This window comes from Vicugna pacos, chromosome 5 (assembly GCF_048564905.1).
Source record: "Vicugna pacos chromosome 5, VicPac4, whole genome shotgun sequence".
Lineage (NCBI taxonomy): Eukaryota > Metazoa > Chordata > Mammalia > Artiodactyla > Camelidae > Vicugna > Vicugna pacos.
Window position 1 is genome coordinate 32,290,399 of NC_132991.1, and position 22,134 is coordinate 32,312,532.

Below are 22,134 nucleotides of genomic sequence, written 5' to 3' on the forward strand. Positions count from 1 at the left end.
TGCAGTTATTTGGTTCATTTTTACTCATTTTTCTTTAAATATGATTTTTTAACATTTTTTATTGATTTATAATCATTTTACAATGTTGTGTCAAATTCCAGTGTAGAGCACAATTTTTCAGTCATACGTGAACATATATATATTCATTGTCACATTTTTTTCTCTGTGAGCTATCATAAGATCTTGTGTATATTTCCCTGTGAGATACAGTATAATCTTGTTTATCTATTTTACAATTTTGAAATCCCGTCTATCCCTTCCCACCCTCCGCCCCCTTGGCTAAATACATTTTTAATTTCAAAAATAAGATATGAGGAAAGATGGCAGCCTGGTCAAAAACATTTTCAATAATCGTAACATACAAATGGTTCATAGACATAATAAGCAAAGAGCAAAAATCAATAGGAAAAAGACAAACCATTTATGGTAGTTTTAAAACACTGGGTTTAAATACTTTGTTGAAAGGTCTTTGCCACCCTCCCAGGAAGAGATCAGATCTATGAATCTTCCCCTAGAATTTGGGCAGCCTTGTGACTGCTTAGCCAATAGAGTATAGCAGAGTAATGCTGTGTACATTCCAAGGCTGTACCATAAAAGACAAAGCAGCTTCATCAGAATGCTCATTCTTGGGGCTCTAATCCTCTATAACTGTCCACCTGTTCTGAGGATGCTGCAATGAGAAAGCCAAACTTATGAAAAGAACTTAAGAAGGTGTTCTAGTCAGTAGTCCTAGTCTTTGAGTCACCCAACCCAAATGCCAGATGTGAGTGAATGAGTTCGTGCACATACAAGTATTAATTGTGTGTATTAACACAGGCAAGTTTTAGTTTCCTTTGCTGCTATAAAAAATATTACCACAAACTTAGTGGCTTGAAACAACACAAATTTATTATCTTGCATTTAGGAGGTCCAAATGGGTTTCACTTCCATTTTTTTCACCAAAGTATTCTAATGCTTGCTAATAGTTCTGATAAAGACCTGAGTGGATAAAAAGCCTGGTTTATGCAGGGAGCCATGCATTTTTCTTCCCTGAGCTGCATATTCTTGGTTTACCCTGGAGATATACCACCCACTCTCTCCACCCTCTTCTGTGTCCTGGGAGATTGATCTGGGATAAAAAACGCCTTGTCCTTTGACTTTCAATAGGCTTCCACCAATGGCAGCCCAGCAAGAAATTGGAGAAAGGGAAAAGAGTGATGGTGGTACCTTGTTGTAAATGAGTCTTAACTGCATTGAAGTTGCCCTATACCCACCTGCACTTTGGTAAAGATCTCTCCTTGTGATGGGCCATCTGTTTCCTAGCCACTTCATTATTAACACACCATCCATGAATGTATAATTGTATTTTTTCCTATTTAAAAATATGTTTTATAATAGTTAACATTTTCATCTGAGACTTCTAAGCATCTCTAAAAGCTAGAAAAGGGAGTACATCCCCCTTAGAGGCTTCAGAAGGAACACAATCCTGCTGACACTAATTTTAGCCTAGTGAAACCCATGCTCCTAGAGGCTGTCAGCATTCCTTGGTTTATAACATCTTCCTCTATCTTCACAGCCAACAATGGCTAATCAAGTCTTTCTCCCATCACATCACTCTCACACTCACTCACTTGCCTCCCTTGTCCACTTACATGACCCTAATAATTACAGTGGGTCCAGCAGAATAATTCAGAATAATCTTCCTACCTCAAACTTCTTAACATAATCACCTCTGCAAAGTCCCTTTTGCATATTAGGTAACATATTCATAGGTCCTATAGATTAGGAGGTAAGCAATTTTGAGATCCATTCTGACTACCACAAGGTGATACAGCCATTACTATCAAAATATATAAAGCAAAAGTCTTAGAAATAAAAATGGGAATGGAGATACAAACTATTGAGTGTAAATAGGCTCAAGCATGTTTTATACAACATGGGAAAAATAATATTTTGTAATGACTGCAAATGGAAAGTAATCTTATAATAAGTTACACAAAAGAAACTCAATATAATTCAAAACATAAAGAGAATTCTGACTGTATTCTCTTACTCACAGTGCCATAAACTAAAAACAGATAATAAAACTTACAATAATAACAATAATAATATTCTCAAAAAATTGGAAATAAAATTATAATTCTCTTCAACAATTAGTCAAAAAAGAAATGAAAATTATACACTGATCCAAAGAGTAACAAAAATAAAATTCATACAACTCAGCCTGTGGAATTTTGTAAGAATGGTGTTCAATGGTAAATTCACAGCTATATAATGTTTTTATTTCTAAAATTAGGATTAAAAATAAATAAATATGCAGCCCTAGAAGGTAGGAAAAAAGGCAACATTAGCCCAAGGAATGCAAAGAAAAATAAAAATTAAAGACAAAAATTAGTGAATTAACAAAAAATAATTTAATTATTCAGCACATCCAATTCCTGATTCTAATGAAATGATATGCTGTTGAAAGTATACACCAATAAAAGAAAGTAATGAAAAAAGTTACTTCAAAAAAATAAAGTACAAAAGTTTTTATTTTAATACTTATTTAAAAATACAAAAACACTATTATATACAGCCATGAGTGGATTTGGGGTTTTGTTTTTTGTTTTTTACTTTTTTGCTTTACATTTTTGCTTTCACCAAAGTAACCCTATTTTACTGGTGAGTTCTTTCAGTTTTTTAAGAAACAGATCTTTCTATTGCTTCCCCTTAGCTAAGATGAGCTTACTTTTATTATGTTAGTATATCTTCCATTCCAAAACGTTGAAGTTTTGTAAAAATAGGAAAACTAAGTGGCTTTTACTTATAAACACAGATAAGTAATGCTAAATAAAATAAGGACAACTAAATTTAAACAGTATTATGAGAATTCACTGCAATCAAGTAGTATTTATATGCAATTATTATTTCATACTAAGAAATAACAAATTATACAAATTTTCAGAAATATAACAACTGTTTCAATAAATATTAACAAGGAGCTTAAAAAAATACAATACCAATTTCTGATTGGAAATTTAAATAAAACGTTCTAAGTAAACCAGCAGGAAGTGTTCTCACCTATATGATAAACCATTTACTTTACCAAGAAAAGAGGAGGTAAAGAGGAGGTAACATTATCTGCTGATAGTGTAATTGTCTTCTGACAAAACTCAAAATAATTTTTGACAATAATTAGCATGAAAAACAGAGTATATGAAGGTGGCCTGTTACAACAATGAATGGAATCATTCTGTGTTCTCCTTACAAGTTGTTAGTTATATAAACTATGGATTTAATGTTCAGTTCACCATCAGACAAAACATGTCAGTTGCCCAAGGTCAAGTCAAATATTCCTACTATGCTTTTCATCAGTTTGAAGCTTGCTCTCATCTCCTATAACATCAAAATAGAGTTTTATTTTTCATAATACTTACCTTTGTTTAGTGCAAAAATGGCTCTCAAATTAGTAAGAAAATGACAAACACAAATGTATACTTGATTCTTTAGGATTTGTATATACTTTATTAGTTTAGCCTCAGTGTCACCTGTCCTCTTGAATTAGGTCGAACTGACAAAGCCCATGGATTGGGCTTTCCCCAAGATGCCGGCAATGCCCAAGTAATCCTCCTTGTCACCTCTGCCTCACTCTTTGTTCTTTGCTATTCTCTCTTCTTTCTTATCACTGTCTGTAAAAACAAGTTTGGCTTTCCCCATCTCTAAGTTTCTGTTTATTTTTGATGTTGGAGGATGTAGAAACTCTCCTATAGTCTCTTTCTCTTTCTTGAACTTTCTACAGCCAAAAAACATAATTCCTGGTTTCTCTAAACAAACAAGCAAAGTTCCTTCCCTAAGGAGAATTCTGATGTCTCTTAAGTCAGTTTAATCTCATTATGGTATATAATTACATATGCATTTTATCAACACTACCAGTTTGTAAGAGGATTTTACATAGAGGTTAAAGCATGTCAAAAGAAAAAAGAAAAAAAAATGTCTAACTGCTTTAGCCCAAATTCAGAATTCCCCCCTTACCAGCTTTGTGACCACATAAGAACTTTCTTAAGCGTCAATCTCCTCATCTAAAATAGACCACAAAAGCACCAACTTCACAGGTTATTCTGAAGACTAAATGAGATAATCATCAAGAAACATTTATTATAATGCCCCATAGTAAGCCCAAATTAATATTTTATTAATTTTTTTTACCATTTTGCTGGTTAAGCTTATTTTTCAGTTAATGGAAACATTGTAGTTTTTATAATAAGTATAATGCTGAATGGTGACAAACACGTAAGTGTACTTTAAAAAATATTTTTTCTCTTATGCTATCAAAAACCAATTGTAAATAATAGAATGAAATACCTCACTCATGAAAGCAAGAAAAATATTGACTAAGGATAATTCTAGCAACAAAAGTGAAGGGTTTCTGAAGGAAAATCTATGTAAAGAATCAACTTGGCATATTTCTCCATAAGAAGACAACATTGACTGATGACCAATCACCTAAGTTTATAAAGTAGCTCTAATAAAACCTAGTAAGTTTCTTTTTCTTTTCAAATTTGGAAAATTATTCTAAATTTCATCTAGAAGAATAAACAGGCTAGTATAGCTGAAAACTCTTAACAATATTGTCTCTCTATTGAGATCAATTTACTGACCATCAGGAAGTATTTAGTATTTAGCTTTTTGTGACTCACACTTAGGAAGTAAATATGCCATAGGTAAGAACATCACCATTCCTTTTTCAGTGAGCATAGACATCCTGAGTGTTTTGTTGCAAAACTGTTGTGGTTTGTTTGTGTTAAGAGGACAATAAAGGAAATAGGATATGAGGATTCCAGCAAAATGTCCAACACAATTTCTCTACCTACCTCCTTCCTTACGAGAGTTTTGTTCCCTTTTTCACTCTCTTAACAAGGAATGTTAAGAGCATGGGGGGAAAAGTCTTCTTAGTTGTATGAAGAAATTAATGTATTCTATTCAAATTTTAGCCCTCTTATTTTGATATCAAAAGGCATTTGTGTTTTCTAAAGCAAAAATGAAAAATGATAGGACTCACTTTTAGCTATTTTCTCCTACTAGACAGAGAGTTCACTCTTGAGGGCACACATATGTTTTTCTTCCTTCGAAGGATGCCGTTTTATTTCTGAATAAACAAGAAGTGAATGTTTTCTGAGTGGAGGAAGACATGGCCTCAGAGCATTCTAATGCTTACCAGGTTGTTTATCTTCTAACTGGAAGTGGATTTACTATTTTCTGAGGCTCTGCTCAACTTATGGTCTAAGTTTCAGAGAGAGAGGCAAACAGAGACAGAGAGAGAGAGACACTGGCTAAGGCAGAAGAAGAAACACTTGCCTAAGGGGAAATGAGCAACAACAAGAAGGACAATGTCTTAGGCCACCAGTTCTCAACAGCCATCTTTTATTTTCTACCACATAGAAATCAAAGGAAATGTGTAAAAATTACCAACAATGTGAACAACCTTTTTATTTAAGAAGCTTGTTCTATTCAGATAGAATGTCTCAAAGAAAATCTGTATATCGTCTACATATGAATATTCACCTATATACAAATAAGTGAAGTTAGAAAAGAACGTTTAGCCCTGATTAGTTTTCTCCCTCAGTCCTCATCTTCTTTCTTATATCCAAATCTTGGATTATTTTAACTAAGCTTCCCTGAAAATTCCCTCTGTTACAGTTACTGACATAAGTGAGGTTACCTTGGAATGACTTCCTTTTATCCTGTCACCTTGGAAATCTATTTCCCGAACTTCTACCTGTATGACATTTCTCTTCTCTTTTTATATTCTTCTATTTCGAAAATACAATCATTTCCATTGCCTCAATTATCACACTTACAGAAATGGCTCTCAGATAGAAACCTTAATTCCCAACCCTAGTTCCCTAGCTGCAATAACAAACTCAACATTTCTATATATTTTACATCTCAATCGTATTTTCAGTTTCTCAATTCAAAAACGTAGATTAATTCTTTTCTCCTTTTTCCTCTCAATTTCCTTGCTAATTCCCAAATTTCAATGTGCTTTGCATTATACATCCTCCTTCCCATTCTTATTGCTGCCACCCCAGTTCACACCTTTCATATTCCCTGGTTGGACTGTCATAAGCACCACTCATATCTTGTCTTTTCCTGTTCACATTTATCCATCCCACACACTGTGGTCAGATTATCCTACCTAAAGCATTACTGAGATCCTCTCTGCCAGTAGAAATCCTAAACTCTGCTTTAAGGTCCATTTCAAATGTCACTTCTTCCATGGCAATTTTCTTGATATACACACTGTTTGTGACAATCTCCCTCCTTTCATACACCATAACATTTTGTGTATGTGTGTTTTTGTGTCAATTGTATTACCCCTGTATCTATTTATGTGAAAAAGCACACAGAAAAAGAGAAATTCAAAACGTTTCAAAATACCAATAGGACAGAAATGAACCTACGTCTCCTGTGATTCTAGCTGGCATCCTTTGTTTACATAAATTTTCAACAGGAGTGTTAATTTGATACCTCTGGTTTTCAACATTCTTTGCATTCTGATTCATTTTTTTTAAACGTTAGGCATCAAGACTGAACTCCATTAATTATAAACTATGTCATCCAATAAGATTCTCACTATTCCGGAAAATGACAATTTGATACAAAACAACTGTAAGCAGAGAGAGTGAGGGAAGACACAGAACTCAATCTGTGTATCCCATTGCAGTTTCATGAATTTTGAATTTCTGAAGAAAAGCAGCTCACTTCTATGTTATCTGGAACCTGTCTGAAATGAAACCTCGGCAGCCTAAAGGCCACACAAAAGCCCAGCTCTAATGATGAGCACTACAACTCCACTCCTTCTGTTTCTAGGCCTACTGTCACTGATGGCTTTATAAATGATTGCAAAAGTCACAACTGCCCAACTTCCAGAAAAGAAAAAAAAAAGGACCACTAAAATCAAGGGTACAGCCAGCTCATTTATAGAGGTTAGAAGTATCAATATTTTTAAAGCTATTTCTCATCCCTGTAATGTAGCATCACTGAAAAGCTAACAGTCCAAGAAAATTATATCATTTCTTAGCATCTTCATAATACAAAATTGCTCTCATATGGCTGGCAATCTGAAAGATGAGTTATCTATAAAAGGAACTTCAACCGGAAGTCAGCATATTTGGAGTCCACGGTCACAATAATCAACAGCTTGCTTATCCTTATCCCTCACTCCTTTGCTTTCCCTAAGAAGAAGCATGCTAATTTAAATTAAATATTCAAATTAAACACCTTAAGTGAGAAAAATATAGGTTAGGGAATAGAGAAGGTTAAGTAGAAGGGAGAGAGTACTTATAACTAAATCTTTGTGTGCACTATTTTAAAGACAAAAATGTCCAGCAATGCCAAACTCAATGTCCGCCAGCTACGTAATAATGGTGCCACCTCCTTTCACTTTTTTAAAAAGAAATCATAGCTACCTTAGTGACTTAAATGCTTACAGGCAAACATTTTATGGCAAAGTAGAGCTTTCTGCTAGAAAAATCTAAAATTCGTTAGATTATTGGAATATTAAAAATTTTGAAATAATCTAGAAAGTACCAATGCAACATCTCTCAAATGCTTCACTACAGTTTATTCACTTTCCTAGTAAGAACCACCAGATTTTTTTTTGAAAATCCCTACTGGCCCCAGGTAAACATCTAAATTAATTCACCTCACCAATTAATATTTTTGTATAATATTTATAATTTATACAGCGATGAAACTCTTGGTAAATGACCCATAAGATACCACCAGATTTAAGTCCTAGAACATTTACTTAAAGCAATAAAGTTGGAAGAAACTGAACTTCACTCCCAGTAGAACTCTCACTTAGAAATAAGAAATGCCTTTTTCTCTTTTTCTTCTCTCTCCTATAAAATCCACTCTTAAAGCCACTTTGCTTTGTTAACTTTCATGGCATGTATTCTCCCTACAGCCTTCAACACCTGAAAAATTAGTGGAAGAATTTGACTGATTATAGAGGCTGTTTTCCTTGTTCTACGGCTTGTTCTAAAAGGGATACTCAGCAGAACTTGCATTTTTTTCTTTCATTTTGTGCTGTCTGCATGAGTAATTACCTCCCTGATTTCTGAGATGCAATTGAGTAGCTTCCACATTAGAAAAATCCAAAGATTGATAGAGCCATCGCTCCTAAAGGATTAGTTTGCTGCTGTAATTCCACGGAGTAGGTCATTCAAATAGCAAAATGCTCGAAAGTTTAATTTCTCCTGTTTTTAAAAGTCAGATATTGTTACCAATTTCACAGAAACTGGAAGGGTTCCATGGGTCTTTTAAACAGGTGATGATCTTTAAAATTCCCCTGACGGGCTGTCTCCTGCCTTCATGGAATGTGTCATCCCAGAGAACTGCTTTGAGATTACCAAGGTGTAGAGTTCACTTTCTTGAAAAATGAAGCTTCTGACAATTAATTTACTAATCTGTTAATTACAATTTCTAAATATCTGTACTGATAACCTCAAAGCAAGCTGAAATCAACTATGCAACCCCCTTAGCAGTATTTGAACTATGAAGAAGCTTTATAACCTGGTTCAGTAAGGAAGAAGTACTTCTTTTAAAACAGGTGTCATCATTGGCTAAGTCAGCCTGCCTTAGTCGGTTTGGGCTGCCATAGCAAAACACCATAGACTAGGTGGCTTACACAACAGAAATGTATTTTTTCACAGTCTGGAGGCTAGAATTCTGAGATCAGGATACCAGCATGGTCTAGTTCTTGTGAGAATTAGTGTCTGACTTGCCAATAGCTGCCTTCTTACTGTGTCCCCACATGGGGGAGAGAGCAATCTCTGGTGTCTCTTCCTCTTTTGTAAAGACACCAGTTCTTTCAGAGCAGAACTCCACCCTTATGACCTTGTTACCCCTCAGTCACTCTTTTAAAGCCCTGTCTTCAGTACTGACACATAAGGGGTTAGGGCTTCAACATGTAAATTTGGAGGAAACTCTTGATCCATAGCATAGCCCAAAGAAAATAAAGAACTAATGAATTTTCACACATTCAGATGCTCAAAAACTGCCTAATTCCAAATTTGTGTTGTGTGTGGAATTTGGGCTTCTATTTTGGTTCTGCCTTTTTTTCTTTTCCTTTTTTTTTTTTTTAACTAATCACTCTGGTGGTCCCTTATATCAGACAGTTATCTAGCATGTATACTATAGAGATTGCAAAAACCATTACAAATAAAATTATTTGTAGCTAGCCAAAGAAAACAGAATCAAGTTTTGTTTACTTCCTAGTACTTCTCAAGTTAGCTTATTTATTATATTTACAAGCTTATTTAATTTGTTGCAGATGTTCAGGGGAAGGTTTTGTAAGCATTCACTGTTAGAATGTTTTTTTCATAAAATCCATTTTCCAAATGTCTGAATAATGACAAAAGACCTCCTAATAGAATATTAAGCCAGGAAATTCATCTAAACATCATAACTGTAATCATAAGTGGTATAAGCTGTAGTTGCTGTCTGATTAATTTTGGCTCAGTATAATGTGGTTGGAATGATTACTTCTGACTGAAATATTTTTCCCTTATATAAAAGTAAACACTAAAGTCGACAGGACACAAGAAGAAATGGTGACCTCTCAAACTAAATTCTTAATAAAATCAAAGAGTTTAGTTTTCAGGTAATCTTACAAATATGTCCTATTTTCTTCTGTCAGTATTGAAAATAGACATGCTTTCCATATAGAAAAACAGTAGAATTTTATTTAACTATTCATTTTCAGTCTATATAGTCTGGGGTATTTGGTTTTTAAGGTTTTTTCTGTTATACTATTTATTCTTAGCTTTTAAAATTAGTTCTGTTCCATAGTCAGTTGAACTGAGAAGCAAGATCTTTGTAAGTTAGCCGCACAATTAATTGAAATTCAACCTCCCAAGACAAACCACAGATGCTCTACATATTTAGCACAGTGTCTTCTAACCAGCTGTACTAATCTGGGCAGTAATGCTGCCCTGTAGCTAAACATCTGGACAGAGCTAGAAACCAGAATAATAAATAGTTTTAGAGTTCTATCAGACAGATGACTACAGGTGACATCACAAAATGCAAAAGCGAAAAAATATATATTTGTTGCCAAATACAGTATTATAACTTAAAAGATGGATCATGCAAATTTCACATTACCACTGTCAACAAACTTGACTTAAAATATTTTCCATTTTATAACTAGCTGTCACATTACATATGCAAAATCTTAGATTTCAAACTAAGGTGAGGTTGTACTGTTATAAAAATTATATCACATTTTGAAGAGGCGAAGGTATTGACTCTCTTATCATTCAGTACTTATGTCAGGAATAAAGTTAAATTCCCCAGAGAACATCATGTCAAAAAAATGTTCCCATGCCCTAATCCTACCCACTGCATTAAGACACCATTGAATTCACTACAAGAATTGTGGGGATGAGTTGATTACTTTTCAAGATTCTAACAGGGAGGCATATTTTTCTATCCATACAGAATTTACTATGATAGTTGACATTATTTGTTTCTACTTTAACACAGGTGGAAGTTGAAACTACTTGCACCACCTGCTTCAGGTGCCAGAATTCCAGGATAACCAAACAATTTTAACATTTATGTTCCCAGAGGAGATTTAGAAATTTTGATGATATAAAAGAAGAATAAAAAATATCTGTGCCTAATGGCAACTTTCCTTTGAAATAGATAGGAATTCAGAGACGATGGCTATCTGATAAATACATTTCTTTTAGACAGAAATACATATATTGGGGGAAAATCTTCCTCAATTTTAGATTAGAAATAAGGAACAACCACATAAATATTGTACTCAAATAATTTGTGCCTAAAATTGACTTAACTATTGCATAAAAATTACAATAATTGTAAAATTTAGTTCGATTCTGCAAGAAGACCAAACATTTAGAAAACTGTTTTTTTTCTTCATGCCAACTCAGAAATCACTAATTAAAATCTCTAGACATTGAGAAAAAAATATTAATTTTTTTTAGATTTGTCATTTCATAATTAAGCATAAACATTTATATTTTGGAGTTCTTTTTTTAACATTTTTTATTGATTTATAATCATTTTACAATGTTATGTCAAATTCCAGTGTTCAGCACAATTTTTCAGTTATACATGAACATATATATATTCATTGTCACATTTTTTTTCTCTGTGAGCTACCATAAGATTTTGTGTATATCCCTGTGCTATATATTTTGGAGCTCTTTTTCACTATCTCAATGTTATTTCAAATATATATGGAAAGTAACTGAGCATTTAAAGCTTTCTTATAGATGTGAATCTCCATAGAGGACAGTATTGTTCTTTTAGGCCAGGATTTATCCCTACTTTAGCTTTAAGATTTTATTTCCTTTATATTCAGATGAAAAGAGTGTTTTCATATAAATAAAATTTGAGGGAGGTTTGACATTTTTATTGTCCTTTCCATTGCAGAATAAAGTCATCAAGTTTGTGCAGTTAAGAACTCACAATATCACTGTAGCTGAAATCTACATATCAGAAATTTACCATTTGATAAAGAGGGAGGAAAGAATATTAACACCAGGAGTTCACTGAGCATCATTTTCACAGTAATAAAAAAAGTAAATACGTTTCTTAAAACTTGTTTGGAAACACATCGAATGAGGAAAAAAGCATTTTTTCGTTATAATATTCAGTGTCTCAACTGAAAGACAGCTCAGGATTTGGGGAGTACAAGAGTTTAAAGAGACGTCTGAAAGATGAAGAAGCAGGAGGACACTGAGCTCAGCTCCCCTCATGGACACATCAAAACTACAAATACATAGAGAACAACTCATGCTGAAATCGACCTGAAGATTAGCAGAACAGCTCTTCCACAATCAAGGCTGTAAAGAAAGATCCACATGACGTCTGGTAGGAAGAGAGGAGAACTGATACAGTCTGGGCCTGCACCCCTAGCAGGGGACTCAGAAGAGAAAGGGGATATCACAGGCTCAGGTATCCTCCTTGGGAAGTGAGGGGTTTAAGCCACATACTAGGCACCCAGCCCTGGGGTCCAACAGTGGGAAAATGAGCCCCCTAGCTGGTTTTAAAACCCATGTGAATTATTGAGAGCTGTAAGAGACCCTGCTCTTGACGAGTCCACATACAAATTTGATGTCTCCCAGTTACACTATAGAGGCAACAGATTGAAAACTGCCTGGTGCTCTGGTCAGCTTGTCAGGCCTGCCCCACCAGCCCACACCAGGCTCTTGGTCGAGCACCTCTTGCTCCAGTGCTGCTCCCAACTGAGGCAAAGGCAGTCATTACCAACAAGGGTGAGTACATTTCAAGAGAACAGAGACAGGTTACGCCCTAGCACTGCCTCTAAACTAGGGTGAAAGCAGTCATTGCCAGCATGAATACATACTTGAGGGAGCAAAATTAGTTCAGTAGTATGTCTCCAATCCCTCCAGCTCAGACCCACTCTGTAACCAAGTCACACTCACCAGCAAAAGTAAAATCAGCACAGACATGCAGTCCCAAATCCTTGGGCTCTAGCCACACCCCAAAGGCAAAGACTTCCATCATACTTTGGTGTAACCCAACTTCCTCAAAACTTCTGATCCAGCCCCTGGGGACTTGCACCCAATTCCAATAGGGCAGTGACTGCCATTGAGTATAGGAAAAGCCAGGGCTTGCACCTGGCTCTAGCTCTAGCTCCTCTAACTCCAACCCTACGTCCCACCAAGGCAGTGGCTGCCGTGCACCTTGCTGGAAGACATGGCCTATGCTCAATGCACCTTGCTGGAAGACATGGCCTACGCTCAAAGGCCTATGCTCATGTCTCCTTTACCTTCTTCAAATTTTGTGTGGTTTTCAACTTGCCAATGAGGACGATCCTGATCATCCTACTTAAAATCACTCTTCTACACCCCAATTCCTGTGCTTCCAGTCCCCCTTACTAGTTCTAGGTTTTACTGTTGTGTTATTGCTGCTGTTTAATCTACCCCACTTACTCCTTTCTAACATACTCTACATACTATACAATCTACTTATGTTTACCAAAGTGTAAGCTCACTGAATATACTTTTAAAGTCCTTATCCCTTTCAAATGTTCTGAAAAATACCTACTATAAAATTCACGATTACAAGAATGTCATCTCTTTTTTCATATCATCTTTCCTTCTTGCTCTGAGCTCCTAAGGTTTCCCTGGTGAAAGGGTTATAATTTAATGGAAGAGAGCATCTTCCAGATGAATTCTAACTTTTGAAATATTCTCACTTGTCTAAGGCTCACATTCTAGGATAGTTCTAATATAACACTCTCAAGCAACCTTCTCTGACATATCCAACTTTGTCTTACTGTCTCACAATTTCATGTCTACTTTTCTATAAGCTAATTACAACTGGATAGGATTCTCCCATAAAAATAGGACATCCTTATGGTCTGAGGCCTTGAGGGATTTAAGACATAGAGATGGCATATCCAACTTTGTAAAATGTAAATTCATTGCATTTGTTTAATTAAAAAAGTAATACCTCACATTTCTACAGTACTTTATTTCATTAGATCTTCATAAAACAGAGTTAGAGCAGATATCATCAGTCTTCATTTTTAAGATGAGGAAACAAGGCTTTAAATACTTTGTTTTCTAAGGTCAAATTTCTAGTAGGTGAAAGAACTAGCACTATAATATGTCTTCTAGCCTCTAAAACAATGCTGTTTTTCCTAAATCATTCTATTACCTTTACATCAAAGTCCAGGTCACAGCAACTCAAACAGTGGATGTATGAAAATTATACTTTATATCAGAGAAAATCTAACTATCACAATATACCTGTCCACACAGTCAAGTCTTAAGAAGTTAAGTTGAATAGAGGTTAGGTCAAACACCAATTATGAGAACCTCAGCATAAACCAAATTTTTTTCCCTATTACAATATCACAGGAATCAATATTACTAGAGCTGGTGCAGTACCTGTTACGCATTCTAACACAGATATCAGTGATAGGGAACAACTTCATGGAGACAGCCACATCTAGAGCCAGCAAAGGTATTTTAGGAGACCCCAGGCTACTCTGAGACCATGATATATTTGTCAGTAGACTCAGACTCAAGAACTTGCATAATGAGTGTTTATTGGTTTATAAGTAGCACATTGAATTTTTAACATAAATACAGTCAATCTACTTAATATTAAAGGAGTAAAAAGAGAATTGAATAGTAGAATTAGTGGATAGAAGTCAGTTTAACAATGGCCTCCAAAACAGACATGCCCAAGTCCTAACCACTAGTACCTGTGAATGTCGCCTGATTTGTAAACAACCGTCTTTGAAGATTGATTAAGTTAAGGATCTCAAGATGAGTCTCCCTTAGCATAGGCCCTGAATCCAATGACAAATGCCCCTAAGACAGAAAGATTTGAGAGACAAACACACACAAAGATGAAAGCTATGAGAAGACAGAGGCAGGCAGAGAGTGGTATTATGTAGCTATAAACCAAGGAAAGCCAAGGACTGCCAGCTGCCCCCAGAAGCTAGGAGAGAGGCATGGAACAGATTCTCCCATAGAACTTTGAAAAAGAACCATCCCTGGCTGGCACTAATTTTCAACTTCTGACCTGTAAAACTGTGAAAAACAATTTTCTGTTGTTGTAAGCTACCAAATTTGGGGTAATTGGTTACAGCAGTTCTAGGGAAGTAACATAAAAGTTGAGCATAAAACTGAAGGGAAAGGACAAGATAGGAATCAAAAACAAAGTATTGTGCATATGATATGAGTCTACAGTAGCCCATAGACCATTGCTCATTCTAGAGCTATTATAAAAAGCACTCAAGGTAAACATGTAGAGTTTAAGACTGGCTATAATTTTGTAAAGACAAAATAAGACTTTTTTAAGTGCTATCAAATGATATGCTCTTTAGTGTCCATTTTCAAAACAGTGGGATGTGTAGCAGAGAGGATAAGCATATGGACACTTAATGGCTAGACTGTCTAGTTTTAAATCCTCCATTGCTTTGTTCTTTATGCTTTTGTGTTTGCTTCATCTGTAAATGGGGATGATGATAATATCTATCTCATATTGAAAGGATTAGGTGCATTTATGTATAAACTACTTAAAGCATTATAAATTCTGTATGTCTGTTTACTTTTATTATTCAAGATATCATTACTGTCAAAGTTTGCAATTTTTCTAATTTTAGCTCAGTGATACCACAGGTCTAATGTATGGATATAATCTGGAAGTGAATAAGTCATATCACATTACAAAGAAAACAAAAATGAGAGTAGGAACTTCAAGAAGGCAATAAGAGAATACAAAATTTAACTGGGGCTCTTTTGAAAAACGCTGACTGTTGTACTGTGCTCCACAAAAACAGACATCAGCGAAACAGCACTGAGAAGGCTTCCAGAAAGAAGCTGGGGCCATCCAGCATATTGTCACTTCTCAGGTCCTTCTACAAAGAATGTTCTCTCTTCCTATACTTTGGCTCTTTCTCTTTGTATATCCATTTTCCCCATTGTTTTCTATCCAAACTCTTTGTTCTTCCCTTTGCTGAACTCCCTCATTTTGATCCATTATCTCCAGTTTATGAAGTGATTCATTATGCTCTAACTTTTCACTATTCATAGATATCACTCTAAAAAATATCTCCACTAAGTAATTTGGGATAGGGAAAAGAAGATAAGGAATTAGAAGAAAGGGAAAAAGCACAAAAATAAATTATGTTTGTCTTTTATTTTGTGCCGATGTGCATCTCTAACGCAGAAATTCTAGAAATACTAGTAGGTTATGTTCCAAAAGCCTGTTTATAATGTCATTTATTTATGAGTCCTTAGTGACACTATTGTCACCTACTGAAAGCAGACAGAGCTGAAACATCATTTTTACCCATTGGGTTCATATTTAAGAAAGTACATCAATTTAAAGTTAGAAGAGGAGCCTCTATTTGTGGTCCAGAGGTGTGTGCCATGTCTGGGTCTCACTACAGGAGAATGAGATTGTACCACATGTGTTGGCCTGGGTTTGGAGAAGTGACAGCTGCTCCTGAGCCCTGTCACTCCAGCTGGCCATTCTTTTTTTTTTTTAATATATTTTTATTGAAGTATAGTCAGTTTATAATGTTTTGTCAATTTCTGGTGTACAGCACAATACTTCAGTCACATAGGAACATACATACATTCATTCTCATATTCTTCTTCACCATAGATTACAAGATATTGAATATAGTTCCTTGTGCTATACAGTATAAACTTATTGTTTATCTATTTTATATATATATTAGTTAGTATCTGCAAATCTCAAACTCCCAATTTACCCCTTCCCACCCCCTTTCCACTCTGGTAACCATAAGTTTGTTTTCTATGTCTGTGAGTCTGTTTCTGTTTTGTAAATAAGTTCATTTGTCTTTTTTTTTTTTTTTAGATTCCACATATAAATGATATCATGTGATATTTTTCTTTCTCTTTCTGGCTTACTTCACTTATCAATGTTGCTGCAAATGGCACTGTTTTATTCTTTTTTATGTCTGAGTACTATTCCATTGCATAAATATACCACAGCTTCTTTATCCAGTCATCTGTCAATGGACATTTAGGCTGTTTCCATGTCTTGGCAATTGTAAATAGTGCTGCTATGAACATTAGGGTGCATGTGTCTTTTTGAATTAAGGTCCCCTCTGGATATATGCCCAGCTGGCCATTCTGAGTGCTCTTCTCCCACACTTCCCTGTTCCATGTTCTTCTGAAAATGGAGCTTGCCTTCTAAGGCATATCAAATGTTTCTGTATGATCAAAATTATGATAAATGTTGAGGGACAAAAAACAGTGGGCTCCTGGTAAGGTTAATATGCATATACATCGTTCTCCTTGCAAATTTTTCTCTTCTTCACATCACAGATAAGCAGTCAGTTTTGTGTGCTGTTGCCTTAGGAATTTTAGCTTGTATGAATGTAGTCAAAGAGGAGATAATGGCAGGTGTTCAAGAATGGGAAATTTGAGGAAGAAGGCTGTTGCAGTCAAAGAGAATCTCTAAGATAGATAAGGGGACATGTTTGTTATCCCTGGTGTAGTGACCATGTGGATACATATAGAACAACTAAGAAGATCAGATCCTAGCACTGGAGTCCCAAGTTCATAGGGTCCCTATGTTCCACAGATGGCAAAATACTTGAAAACTGAAAGGGGCTTCTCTAAATTTACCAGTGTAAACCAAAGGCTATGGCTCTCAAAGTTCTACTCTACATCTTGGTTCTAGATGTGACCTTCATCGAACACTTTATGGAGATTCTTAATTAGAATTAAGGTTAAATTTGCAAACAATCTTGCAGGAAGGGAATTCCAGAGTCAGATTTTGGTGGATTTAAAAAAGATAAAGTGTTATCTCTTGCATACTGAATTTGTGAGCAAAAAAACCCGTTAAGCATTAAAGCAACACCTTCTGTAGAAATTCTGAAGGAAAATAATATCCTGTGATCTTGGAAATTCAAGCAGAGATGGTAAGGGAAAAAAAGTAAGCTACAGGAATAGAATTATAAAAAATGCCCTGGGTAAGACAGAGCAACAGAAAGAACAGAAACTGAGAGAAGAATGACTCTTTTTGAGAAAGATTTCAGGAAGAACATAGTTTTGAGAGTAAACTTGTATACCTTAAATGTATACACAAAGCAAACTATAGTTTTTACATGTGTAAACTGCAAAAATCTATTGCATTACATTATTCTTTTCTACAAAGCTGCCCATTGTAACTATGATCACATAGACAGAGAAATATTCCATATCTAAGAAAATGTTAAGATAAGAAGAGTAAAGTTACTTTTTAAATGAAATATAGACATTTTAGTAGATAATTATGATGGTAAAATATTCATTGGCCCTATGTGATCAGACGTCTATTAGGTAAGAATTGTGGGAATAAAAATAGAGGAAGATATATGTTCTTGTCCTTGGGTATTTCAGACAAAATCTATGAATAAACAACATGAAAACAATACATCTATCCAAATAATAGCATATGTGCTGTAAATACTCAGAGAAAAATAAAACTGATGTGGCAAACAAATCTTCCCAGAAAATAGGGAAAGAATAGAGAAGAAAAAATTCAGACCATAGAGAGATCCTGCTAAATGTATATTTTTATCAAACTTACTGTAACAATGGTAAGTAGTTTCACTACATTCAGAATCAAAGTAAAATAAAAATAGGTGAAATAGAATCAGCAATCAGATTTATAACAAACACATCAGTATCTGAGAAATCAAGAGAGCTGAAAGTAATTATATCACATGTATGTTATATGTATCCAATGTACATTATTAGCATAGTAAACATGAAAGTTTAAATTTATAAATTTTCATAGGGAGACAAAATGATCAAGTCTCACTGTACTAAATTTCTCCTCCGTTTTACTCCTTATACAACTTGTCATTCACTAAAATACATGGCATGACTCCTCACAATAAAGCATATGCAAATAACATCTCAGCACAAGAGATTCCTCCAAACTCTTAAGCTTCAGCTGTGAGCAAAGAGTAACTGAACAGACCTTATACTCAGACCATCATGAGTGTCCTAGGTAAACTCTGAAGGTTTGGTAAATGATAAAAATCCACTCCCCAGTGGGAAGTCCAGTTGACTACAGTAGCTAGACATGGAACTCTGATTATTATTCAGCATGTCTTATAAAAAGGTCCAGAGTCTTTGGAAAACTCTGTTTTATTCCTCATTTAAGTGGCATACAAGGTGGTGAAAACCTACAAAAGCCATGGAACATAGTTCTTATTAACCAGCACTAACTGCCTGCTCTGGGAATTGAGTCCTGGTTCTCAAAAGCAAATAATAAAAAGTAAATTTCATCACACAGGGATTTTTTTTTTTGGTTGGGTTTATAAATGTAAGAAGGAGATTAAACAAAATGCCCTTAAAGGCCACAAATGTCCAACAGAGAAGGCTTGCTTCCTAGGATTCAAATCTATATTGCAAGAACTACCTGTTTTTTCAGAGACAGCTTTCTTCTGATCTCTATAAACTGGCAGTTTTCCCTTATGTTCCCATTGCACACTAACCTTTTATTGGAATTCCAATTAGTTTCACTGTTTATCTAAGTGAAGAAAAATCTTGCCCTTCATTGCAGTTAAATCTCAGATAGAGCATTCATGTTATTTTGATAATTGGTAATGCAATTTTTCAGTATTTATATACAATATATTAAAGAAATTTAGACAACATTATTAGCAGATACATTCTGATGGATTCCCTGTGGTGTCAGTTCACTGATGAAATATCCATTTGGCTCATAATATAGTAACAAATATGAGATCTAGTTGGCATTATTAGACTTCAAAAATGGAAGTCCAACAGAATAATTGCTTATATTCTTGCTCCATTATTAACTTAATTAACCAGAGAGAGTTAATTGTTTAAGCCAATCAATTATTATGAAACAGTAAAGTGAGCCAACCCATATAATCATCAACTTGGTTGCTTGTAATCATCATACTCAGGAAGCAAACCTTTCCAGACCAGACTTCAGTAATCTAGTTCAAGTCTAGAAACTGGATTAAAAAATGTATATGTTGGTGTGCAATTTCTTTTCATGTTTCCTTCCTACCTTCTTGTTCTATTTGCCATCTAATTACGAATTATGATCCTTAACTGAAATTAACTAATAATATTTTAGACATAAGAAGTTAGACATTTATATAAGGCAGATTAACTCTATTGAATACCTCTGAACACATTCTTTCATCTTGTCCATCCTGGAAAGACCTCTTGTAAGTTCTAGATCTCACTACAGAAAAATGTCTCACTTTTTCATAGTCATCATATATCCACATTGATCTGAAACTAAATTGCTTTATTATGCTTATAAAAATCCTACAAAGAAAGCTGTCAGTAGTTGCATCAGTGATTTCAAACTCAAATGCCTACTCAGGCCAGAAAGTTAATTAAAATGAATAAAGTTGTCCAGGGGTGGACCATTGTAAACTGGTCAAGCAGGCACCAGTCAGCAACAGCATATTGTCTCCGAAAGGGCACTGAGTCCAGACCAGCCAAATCTTTTGATGTTCCAAGAGAAACCAGAATTCTAGAATTTTATAAGAAAAAAATTATGATTTTAAAATTTTCGCATCAATTTAAACATTTTTAAAAGACTATGCAAATTAAAATAAATACATCTGCTATCTGGATTAGCCCCGTTTGGACTTCTAAACTAAATGACAATGCCTTTCACCTGAGGGCGGGGAGGCCATATTTGACTCTTGAATGCCATTGTAGATATTATCATTGTTATCCTTTTTCCTTTTAGAAATTTATCTTGATTTTATTTCTCTCATATCCTTTTTTTTTAAATTTTATGTATTGTTTCCTCATTTAATTCACAAGGAAACATAAGCAAATTAAGTTCAAAAGGATAATAGTAGGGAATGCTCATATGCACAACAATAAGAGTAGTTAAATGCTTTTTCAACAAAATTATCTTCATAACCTAAGTTTAGATTTTCTACCCTGACCCTAAGGTAAACCTTCATGGAAAGTATAGATTGTTACTGTCTCTTGTTAACTAAAGTTCAGTGTTCCATCCCTACAACAAGGAAGGCAATTCAAAACCCCTAGTATATCTCAATAAAACTAGAAACAGACAAAAAAAATGAAGGAAACAAATACATACATACATACATACCCCAGGATATCAGTTGGAAAACTTTTGAATACTTATTTTTACTATCATTCAGAATCTATATTTAGACATTCACAAATCTGATCAATGGTTTCAATATATAAGACACTCAGATGTCAATCCAATTTTCTCAGCAGCCCTTTCTGTCTGACAATACATGAGGTGGTAGAAGAGAGGGTTCTTCAATAAATGCTCAGAATTTTGATTACAAAGCATTATATTTTTGTGATAATAAAGGGTGAAACACAGTAGAAGAATTAATTCTTTTATCATAATGGAAGAATTAGTAAATAATTTGGGTCACACTGGTCACACTATGATTTCTCCCTAACACATATGATCAAGCTGATTCACTTAAGAAAACCCTTTTTTTTTAATTGAAGTAAAAACAGTTACAATGTGTCAATCATGGTGTACAGCATAATATCCCAGTCATACATATACATACATTATATTTGTTTTCATAATTTTTACCTATTTTTATATATAGTAGTTAATATTTGCAAATCTCAAACTCACAAATTTATCCCTTCCCACCCCCTTTACCCCCAGTAACCATAAGATTGTTTACTATGTCTGCAAGTCTGTTTCTGTTTTATAAATGAGTTCATTAATGTCTTCTTTTTTTCTTTTTTAGATTGCACATATGAGTGATATCATATGGTATTTTTCTTTTTCTTTCTGGCTTACTTCATGACGATCTCCAAGTCCAATCATGTTGCTGCAAATGGCATTATTTTATTCCTTTTTATGGCTGATTGGTGTTCCACTGTATAAATACACCACAACTTCTTTATCCAGTCATCTGTCAATGGACATTTAGGTTGTTTTATGTCTTGGCTATTGTAAATAGTGCTGCTATGAACATTGTGGTGCAAGTGTCTTTTTGAATTAGAGTTCCCTCCAGATATATGTCCAGGAGTGGTATTGCTGGATCATATGATAACTCTATTTTTAGTTTTTTGAGGAATCTCCATACTATTTTCCATAATGGTTGCACCAAACTACATTCCCACCAGCAGTGTAGGAGGGTTCCCTTTTCTCCACACCCTCTCCAGCATTTATCATTTGTGGACTTTTGAATGATGGTCATTCTGACTGGTGTGAGGTGATATCTCATTGTAGTTTTGATTTGCATTTCTCTGATAATTAGTAATATTGAGCATCTTTTCATATGCCTATTGGCCATTCATATATCTTCACTGGAGAATTGCTTGTTTAGGTCTTCTACCCATTTTTGGATTGGGTTGTTTGTTTTTTCTTATTAAGTCACATGAGCTGTTTACATATTCTGGAAATAAAGCCTTTGTCAGTCTCATCTTTTGCAAAAATTTTCTCCCATTCCATAGGTTGTCTTTTTGTTTTGCTTATGGTTTCCTTTGCTGTGCAAAAGTTCATAAGTTTAATTAGGTCCCATTTGTTTATTTTTGCTTTTATTTCTGTTGCCTGTAGGGACTGCCCTAGGAGAATATTGCTAAAATTTATGTCAGAGGATGTTTTGCCTATGTTTTC

General features: G+C 34.7%; 1 long non-coding RNA gene across 6 annotated transcripts in view; it reads right to left on the bottom strand.

Annotated features, from left to right (window-relative positions):
• Positions 1-22,134, bottom strand: part of LOC116280637 (uncharacterized) — a 459,686-nt gene that overhangs the window by 228,193 nt on the left and 209,359 nt on the right. Inside the window, exon 3 of one of the 6 annotated variants that reach the window (XR_012072590.1) lies at positions 5,021-5,107. The exons of the other annotated variants lie outside the window; for them this stretch is intronic. This is a non-coding gene — a long non-coding RNA (uncharacterized lncRNA). The remainder of the gene's footprint in view (positions 1-5,020; positions 5,108-22,134) is intronic. 6 annotated transcript variants of the gene reach the window in all.